Genomic DNA, 10,004 nt, shown 5'->3' with positions numbered 1-10,004 from the left:
TTTGGCCTAAGTTTAGATTTCAAAAGCATATAAATGTTATTCCTGCAAGGAAAAAGAAATGTTAGTTATCATTAATTTAAAAATTCCATCAAGGTGGCAATAACATCATAAATCTTGAAACTTAACAGTCATGAATGGATGGAGAAAAGGGTTGTTTGAAACTGTGGGGGAAGTTGTGAAGGGAGTGCTGTTGAAGGACAGGTGGTAGTCCACTCAACAGCAGAGAAGCAAACAGCAGGTCCATTGTTCCTAGCCCATCAACATACAGCAGCAAGTGTTGCTCAAAGACGCATGTGTGAGCTAATGTATATCTCAGTGAATCACCTCTGTGGTTACACTGAGACTTCCTGCTCTTAAAGGGATAGCTCACCCATTAAAGAAAATTCTGACATCATTTACCCACCCTCATGTCGTTCCACCAAACCTGTAGGACTTTCTTTCTTCTGCAGAAAACAAAAGAAGTTCATTTTTAGAACAAAAAACATGTACATGACATGACAAAAGAATCTTTATTTTTGGGAGAACTATCCCTTTAAAGTCTGGAATGTTGTTGTATAGTCTATATACCAGGAACCAGCATTATAATCATTGCTTAACCATTTTACTTGAAATAAAATAAATGTTAACTGAAATTAAATATAAAACCTTTTTATTTCAGCTAGTTGCAAATGCAACATTTCAAATATTTGTTTAGTTTAACTTGAAGTACTAAAATAACTAAAAACTAAACTAACTACTGATTCGAAACAAAAGATTTGAAAAGCGTCGAAGCTTCATGAAGCAGTGTTTTGAAATCGCCCATCACTAGATACTGTTGAATAAAGTCGTATTGATTTTTGGTGCACAAACAGTAGTCTCGTCGCTTCATAACATTAAAGGTGCCCTAGAATTAAAAATTTAATTTTCCTCGGCATAGTCAAATAACAAGAGTTCAGTACATGGAAATGACATACAGTGAGTCTCAAACTCCATTGTTTCCTCATTCTTATATAAATCTCATTTGTTTAAAAGACCTCCGAAAAACAGGCAAATCTCAACATAACACAGACTGTTACGTAACAGTCGGGGTGTACGCCCCCAATATTTGCATATGCCAGCCCATGTTCATGGCATTAGACAAGGGCAGCCAGTATTAACGTCTGGATGTGCACAGCAGAATCATCAGACTAGGTAAACAAGCAAGAACAATAGCAAAAAATGGCAGATGGAGCAATAATAACTGACCCATGATATCATGATATTTTTAGTGATATTTGTAAATTGTCTTTCTAAATGTTTCGTTAGCATGTTGCTAATGTACTGTTAAATGTGGTTAAAGTTACCATCGTTTATTACTGTATTCACGGAGACAAGAGCCGTCGCTATTTTCATTTTTAAACACTTGCAGTCTGTACAATTCATAAACACAACATTCTTTATAAATCTCTCCAACATTGTAGCATTAGCCGTTAGCCATGAGCACTATCAAACTCATTCAGAATCAAATGAAAACATCCAAATAAACACTGTACTTACGCGATTAGACATGCTGCATGACGAACACTTTGTAAAGATCCATTTTGAGGGTTATATTAGCTGTGTAAACTTTGTTTATGCTGTTCAAGGCAAGCGCGAGCTCCGTGGGCGGGGAGCGTGAGCATTTAAAGGGCCAGCAGCCCTGAATCGGTGCATAATTAATGATGCCCCAAAATAGGCAGTTAAAAAAATTTATTAAAAAAAATCTATGGGGTATTTTGAGCTGAAACTTCACAGACACGTTCAGGGGACACCTTAGACTTATATTACATCTTGTAAAAAAACGTTCGATGGCACCTTTAAGGTTGAGTCACATGAACTGTTTTAAATATGTCTTTAGTAGCTTTCTGGGCATCTGAAAGTGTAAATTATCTTACTGTCAATAGAGGCCTCACTGAGCCATCGGATTTTATCAAAAACATCTTAATTTGTGTTCCGAAGATGAACGAAGGACTTATGGGTGTGGAACGACATGAGGGTGAGTAATTAATGACATCATTTTCATTTTTGGGTGAACTAACCCTTTAATAAAAACTATAATAGTATGTAAATCACAAAGGGAAATTCTCAATGAATATTCCATTTTAGCATCGAAACAATGACAATGAATAGAGTGTTAATTTTATATGGCTTTCAGTTTGTTATGGTAACGATTGAATCGGTATTGACACATTGTGTGTAATCACATGATAAGAGTCATTAACTGGTAAATTCGCCTACCAGGTCAAAAGTTCAAAAAGATGAATTGTTATTGCGACACAGAGTGCTTGGTAGAATATTTACTTCGATCACGGTCAGAGTTCATTTTACTGCAAGATCACAGACTATGCGGGACACAATTCTGAAAGATGCTCAGAGCAAAGACCACACACAGCTGAGCCACATGAAGGGGCTAAACAGGGGTTTTGCTTGGGAACCATCACCACAGAAAGTTTATGATTCGACTTTAGCGATAACATACGTAATCATAAAACAGAGGTCTTGAATGAGGACAACCTAGAGCACTAAACGTTAGGTGTGGTCACTTTTGCCCTTAACGACAGGCAGGATTGAATAGAGAGATCAACGATTAGTCTAGGTTTGTTTGGTTGAATTGGCGTGGGAGTCGTCACTAGTATCTATAGTGCACATACGGCCAACACTTTAAATGTAGTTTCAGCATCTTAGTTGAGCTACAATGTAGACTCTATAACGTATGTGGTCACAGATGGAGATAATGATGGGAATAGAGGAGATGCCACTGCGGCCCTAACCCTAAAATTACTGCAAGACTGTGTGGTCGGTAGAAAGAGACATAAAGAGAAATTCCTCTCCACTGACCAATTTTCCAATGCTTCAGCATCTCTGAAATGCAGTCCATTCTGTTGATTCGGATGAAGGGGGCTGAAGATGGGGTCTTCACCACTCTTTCCTTCGTATCACAACTTCTTCATGGATCAAATGTTTATTTTCATAGGTATAATCACAGTCAAATCTGTGTAATCATGAAAATGAAATTATTATAAATAGCACATTGAGCAAAGCAGGTTAAATTAAAGCAATACGCCATGAGAAGTTGTGCATTACAGTGATTTAATACAAAGCGGAGTGCCTAAAACTTGGTTACTGAACACACAGACTCAAGTGACTTATTTGTTTTATAAAATGGTGGCGACAGCACATGAAAGAGAACCATGTTCAATAAAGAGTTTCAGTGTTCACTGATAAAATACCTTATTTAATGTATTGTTTGCATAATTATCCAGTGTTTTCCTTACACTCACTCATACCTTTAAATCAAGATGATTTGCAAAACAACTTTTCATAACTAATAACTGTTATTATGTTTTTATTGTTATATTGTTGTAATTTTAGTGAATTTTAGGAATCATTGTGTCAAAAGCATAAATATCCAGCAGGCTGTTTGCAGTTACCATCAAAGTAGCAACCTGGCTAATTAAAGTGTTTACCCAAAGATGAAAATTCTGTCAAATCAATGGTTACTAAAATGGTTTGGTTACCAACATTCTTCAAAATATCTTTTTTGTGTGTGTGTGTTCCAGAGGGGAAGAAAGAATATAGGTTTGTAAAAACATGAGGGTGAGTAAATGATGACAGAATTTTAGTTTTTGGATGTACTGTCCCTTTAAAATTTATAAAGTGCATTTACATATGGGTCATTGACAAATAAAAAAACATAATGGAGATATAATTAATTTTGAAGTTTTATTAAGTGACAACAAGAGACGTGTTTTTTAAATCAACTGACACTGCTTTTGTCATTTTTTACAAGATGGACAAAATTTGTCACCAAAAAGTCATTCGGTTTAACCAAAATTTCAGTTTTACCGAATGACGATATTTTCAAACAGGCTGATATCTAGCAAGCTAGCTAGTTATCTTGCTAGCAAGCTAGCAAAAGGACAATCAAACATTTTATATTTAATACAAGTTTTTAAAATATTACAACATTTTCAATGTTTTATGGCGGTTGTACCAAAGACTATAGAATAACACAAGACGTGTCACTCGTATTGTTTTGAATGGGAGAAAGTATAACGCGCAATATGGCGGAATAAGTCCCGCCTTCTAAATAAGAGCCAATTGCTGACTGGTAAAGTCATCGCGTCACTTCAGCGGCCGTTAGAATCACCGATTTCTATAGAAACAGTCAGACGCGCGCCTCCGAAGAGACGCGCATTTAGGTCTGCGCATGCGCATTAGCTTGATCCAGCCTGAAAAATACATTTTTTTTGTCATTATTCGAGCGTTTAGAAACTAAATTTATGAGCTGGTTGTTGTTAGATTTCATTGTTGATTTCAAATATGAAATTTAATCGTAAGGTTGGCGAACAGTTTTGGAGAATTTGATGTTTCCCCATTCAAAGTGATTGCATGATGCCCAGGATGCCCGAGAGGCGTTTCAAAGATGGCCGCAGAGTGAAATGACTTGTTTTAAAGGGACTTTGGTTGTACCAAATTACCTGATGTTTCGGGACATGCGTATGAGCAAGTGAAAACATGAATTTTTCAAATAGTTAAAAGATAGTTAGTAACTTTGCTTCATGATCATGTGGTCCTTTGCAGGCGTCTGAATGATGTTACATCCTGTCACATGATACTGACCGCATGACATGATCCAAAATGGTCCCTTTATTTTGTTACTCCGAATGACAATGAAATTAATTTTTCCGGACATTCTTTCTCATAACAGAGCAACGACTTCTACACATAATCTTAATACCATTAAAATTAATACCATTAAATTTTAATCACAAATGAAATGGCTGTATTGGCCTTTGGACGGTTAAACCAAATGACCTTTTAACACTTCAAAATCTTTAAAATATGTAGCAAAATACAATTAAAACTTCTGGATTCAATAAAATCTAGTTATACTACCTTACATACTTGTCATGTCATTTATTTGTTTTTTATTATTATTATTAAGGCCATAAATAGTCATTTAACAACTTTGAATATGCCTTATCCAATCAGAATTGAGACTCAGAACCATGCATTTCTATTTCACAATACAGTACAGTTAGAGCAAATAGTCTAACTGATAATCTGATGCAACATTCCTGTAGATTACTGCAATTTTAATTCTTGCGCTTGGTACCATAAATCTCATTTATCTTTTCACTGACACACCCAAACAGACCAAAGAGTCGAGACCGGCAGGGAAATGAGCCGCCACTGATAGCTGGGCAATCATGTGATCAGACAACATAAAGCAGTGCACATATTCACTTGAATGAATAAATGCTTTCTGGGCACCAAGGGCCTTTATAACAACATTCCAATGCTCTGACTTGGAACACAACAATATACCTCCTGTTCAATTAGATATGCTCAAGGCTCAGTTAACACAAGACCAGCAAAAGGGATGTTCTACATGTTCATTGGAGGTGAATGACCTTGTCACTGGGGAATTCATCCACCAACAAAGTTATCTATGCGAGGGAATGGTTTAAAACTTATGTGCGAAAGAGATGGAGAGATTGAGAATACAAATAACGACAAATGCAGTTAACTTAACTCTAACATAGTTGGCATAAATCACATCGGGGCTTATTTACTGTATTAATGACAGTCTTGTTGAATGGCCACCTGTTGATTCAGTGCTCATGACCCACCCAACATTGAGTGTGTTCAGTCATGCGTCATATCAGATGAGCCCGGCAGCAGGAAGAGATAGAGCAGCAAATAATATGCACGGGTTTGTGTGTCCTAACTGCGTGATTGAATTCTTTGCGGGACTGTTTGTGTGCACTTGTGGTCGGCTAAGTAGTTACGGCTTCACTGCGCTGTATTGAGTGAGCAGACAGCAATAAGGCACCTGTTCCAGCAGTCTGAGCCCCAGGAGGTTAACATTGGTTTATTGAGGTAGGCTTTAGGAACGTCAGGCATGTCACCCACCACCCCCCCACCCCCAACCAGCTGACTGGCCCTTCCTTCCTCCCTCACCCTACAAAGGGGCCAGAGCCAAGAGAAAGTGGAAGGCAGCTGTGTAAATTACTGATGGAGGGGGTAACTCATAATGTAGTGGTATCACATAAGGAAAAGGAGGAAAGAGGAGGATCAAAGTGGAGATTAGTCAAAAACGAGATAAAAAGGATTACAACAGATGGAAATGTGTTATCCATTTGATAAGAACGAGGGACCTTAAGTTTTCAAAGTAGCAGCTCAAGGATGATGTATTGTACGGTTATGTAGGTCATGGAAGCCTCATTACTGATGGGAACATAACAATCGAAACCAATGAGAGACAGCTTGGGTGTTGCACAGAACAGTGTAGTGAGTCCAGCAAGAGTCTGAAACAAAAACAGAAATTCAGTAATACTTTGACATATTTTACAAAACCAATCCAAATGCGAAAATGATTACAAAATTCTCTATGTCAACACTTTCTGAGACAGATTGCAAAGGCCAATGATATATGACAGTCCATGATAAAGAAAAGCAAAAAAAAAAATCTGACATGCCAAGTTTGTAGAAATGTACTCTTTGTATTTAAGATGGTTTCATATGGCTTTTCATAAAGAAAATTTTAATGTCTCGTGTCATGTGGTGTAACCATCAAGTAAAGAAATAACATATTTTCCTTATAGCTCCAATACATGCACTATACTTAATCATAAGTACATGAGTGTAAAATACTGATTATTTGATATAAATATTGATCATTTAAATATAATTTCCAAGGTATATTTTTTCTTCTTTTTACAAATATCATTAATTATTAATTAAAAAATTTGAATTTTTGGGGAGTCGTACCACATGACATCCACAGGGGGGGAAACAGTATATTTTTAAATAAATTAATAAGTTGGACAAAAAATAAACAAATCAACTGACCCTAAAACATGTCAATCTAAAAAATAAAAAAACTCACTGACCCAAAAAGTCATCATGTTGACAGCTGGGCAAAACAGCTCCTCTGTTTTGACAGGTAAGTAGTGGTTTGGAATTGAAGGCTGCAAATCATTTCCTCATTTGTTGACAGATGTCACATCTTACACAGTGCTGTGAATCTGTGGCCCATCATCTTCTCATGGGGGCTTTAAATGAGGTACGAGAACATGTCTGTCCTTGCTGGCCCGACTTAAACACCACCCTCAGAATGATTCACCAGATGACAGCAGCCCTCTTCAATTTAAACACATTGGCACATGGTGACCATTTAAAGATGCCTTTCCCTTTTCCAACCCCCTACCAACAAGTACACACACACACACACAAAAACAGGCGAACAATAAACACTGTTTACTACAACCATTAAAGACTACTAAAGAGCATTTCAATACTATATGTGACCCTGGACCACAAAACCAGTCATAAGGGTCAATTTTGTGAAACTGAGATTTATACATCACCTGGTAAATCTGAATAATTAAGCTTTCCATTGATGTATGGTTTGTTAGGATAGGACAATATTTGGCCGAGATACAACTATTTGAAAATCTGGAATCTGAGGGTGCAAAAAAAAATCAAAATATTGAGAAAATCGCCTTTAAAGTTGTCCAAAAGTAGTCCTAAAAAAGGGATATATTTACGGTACGAAAATTTACAAAATATTTTCATGGAACATGATCTTTACTTAATATCCTAATGTTTTTTGGCATAAAATTTTTTTTGACCCATGCAATGTATTGTTGGTTATTGCTACAAATATACATGTGCGACTTGTGACTGATTTTGTGGTCCAGGGTCACATATGAATAATTATTCTTTTATACTCTACAATATTGAATGGGTTAGAACATTTCCACACTGTTCAATATTTTTATTAAATACTCTGTAATACAGTTCGTAAGTGTGGGAAGAAGGAGGCGGGAACCGGCGAACGTTCAACAAAACTTTAATATGTAAATAAACAAATACAAAACGAAAGTAATGCCGTCAGACCCTCGCGGACGTCTGCCGGCCACACAAACATAATAAAACATAAAATAAAGTCCAGGCCTGGTCCTCTCTCGTCCTTCACGGTCGTCGCTCCTCCTTTTATGCCTCCGGAGCTCCTTCGTGAGAGACTCGAGGCCGGCGCGCCTCGCAGGTGATGCTCATTATCACTCGCGCCACCGGCCTCGCACCGTTCCCTCACGGCTCTCGCCCGCCCTGCTCGTCACATACTCGATTTTTTATTTCACACTAAACAGTTACAATACTACAATATTTAAACAATTAATTTTGTTTTGTTTGATCAACTATTTAGTAATACTCACAAATCTTAAAAATCACAGTTCTTGTTATTATTATTTTATACTGAGCTGGTCAAAAAGTGTGAATCTGCCCTATGCAAACTCAAGAGGAGAGATTTTTTTTTTTAACTGTTCACTTTATGGTTGCTGAAAAAGGTTTGTGTAATTGATGTGAAGAATACTCCATACAAATAAAAAAAATAAATTAAAAGAATAAATTAAAAAATAAATAAATATAATAAATCACTAAAAGGATGGTGTGCTTATTTTGCAAATCACCCCACTCATTCTAGAATGATTAATTCTTCGCAAATATCAAGTCATCCGGTGAACATTCCTGTATTTCTTCATGTCGCAGAGAAAGTAAATATTGCAATGTCAGTTTTTTCCAATTTTGTGCAGCCCTATTGCACACTTGAAAATATATGGAGCTGAACAGAGAATGCCATATTACAGAACGTGTCTCTTTTTCTTATGAGTGCTTTAGGCCACTGTGCGGTACATGTGACGGTTAAATTGGTGGTGATCCTATAGCACTCCTATACTACATCTCTTCCTCTCTCTCTCTCTCTCTCTCAGCTCCTTCTGCTTGCTCTTACATGTCCCAAACGTTCCACCTTAACCACAAATAAATCAGGTGTGTTGGTAGGGTGTGTGTGAGAGACTTCGAACAGGCAGGAACAACTTATGCAATACAAAATGTTGCATTGTTGTCCTGCATATGATTCTTTCAAGATCACACATGCCCTCTGTATCTGAACAGCATGTCTCAATTTGAAGAAGACTTCTATTTACCTTTTATCTAAGTATTAAGCTTTATTTTGTTCTAAACCCAGTTGGGAAATGAACTTTTTTCAATTACAGAATGTGTTTATCCATTTTAAATTGGTCTTTTTGCTGTATCGTTTCAAAAAACCTGTTAACAATTTAAAAAGTCAACATAGGCCTGATTTTGTAAATACAGAAAAACAATTTTCCTGCAAAAAAAAAAGTTGACAAAAAGTCAAAATAAATGCCAGACAGTGTGTGTAATGAAATTCACTCCCTTTAAGCTAAATAGCCTGGTAGGTAAATACGCCTACACTAGTCTTACTGTCAAGCGCTCTGAATAATACATCCTTGCTGGGACTGCATTTATCTTATGTTGTTTCAACAATTTCAACAAGTCAGAAAAAGCTTACTGTCTGGCTTGTGGATTTTCCTTTTTCAAACTTGGAGTAATCCATTGACTTTAATGGATTAATTTCACAGGGCAACAGATATGCCCAAATGCTGCCTCACCCAAAACTCGGGCATTGTGGGAGTTCTGGGTTAGTCAGATCCATGCATGTTCTAAACTAAACACAAACTCCACACACACGGAGCATTGTGTGATTGTGCTTAAAAGAATATTACAGCTTCAATATAAGTTAAGCTCAATCGATAACACTTGTGGTGTAGTTTGATTACCACAAAAATGAATTTTGACTTGTCCCTCCTTTTCTTCAGTCAAAAAAGCACTTACAACGGAAGTGAACGGAGGCCAATCCATAAATGTTGAAATATTCAGTGTTTCAACAGTATAACCACAAGACATAAACAATAGGCAAGTTATGTTAGTGTTAATGTCTGTAACAATGAGAACAACTACACAGCTCAAAGTCAAACGCAAGTTTACACAGAATTATTGTAAAATTATACGCTTCACATTTGTTTTTAAATTCTTTAAAGCTGACCCAGTTCACTTCCATTGCAAGTGACTCACTGCAACCTTGATTTTTGCATATATGTTTTTTTTTCAAAGAAAATTAAGGATGAGTCAAAATT

Source organism: Megalobrama amblycephala, linkage group LG24 (assembly GCF_018812025.1).
Source record: "Megalobrama amblycephala isolate DHTTF-2021 linkage group LG24, ASM1881202v1, whole genome shotgun sequence".
Taxonomy (NCBI): Eukaryota; Metazoa; Chordata; class Actinopteri; order Cypriniformes; family Xenocyprididae; genus Megalobrama; species Megalobrama amblycephala.
The sequence above is the reverse complement of the archived record's forward strand: the minus strand, read 5'-3'. Positions refer to the sequence as shown.